The sequence below is a fragment of the Acyrthosiphon pisum genome, chromosome A3 (genome assembly GCF_005508785.2).
Source record: "Acyrthosiphon pisum isolate AL4f chromosome A3, pea_aphid_22Mar2018_4r6ur, whole genome shotgun sequence".
Classification (NCBI taxonomy): Eukaryota; Metazoa; Arthropoda; class Insecta; order Hemiptera; family Aphididae; genus Acyrthosiphon; species Acyrthosiphon pisum.
The window spans coordinates 41,977,628-41,977,879 of NC_042496.1; positions in this window are offsets into that span (position 1 = coordinate 41,977,628).

Genomic DNA, 252 nt, shown 5'->3' on the forward strand with positions numbered 1-252 from the left:
AATGTGTAAGTCTTTAAGTGTTGTACACGTAACAAAATAATATATCATATATTAATATAGACTTCGGCAGCTCTTATTCGTACACATGGAAAATATTAACTTCATAGCGTATATGATTGTTGCAGGGATAGAAAACGTTTTTAATTTTTTCCTTTTCGTTTTTGTTTATTGATTTAAAAAATATCGTTTTTGATTAATGTTTTTAAAAACGTTATTTTTCTTCATTGTTTTTGATTAAAGTTTTTAAAAACG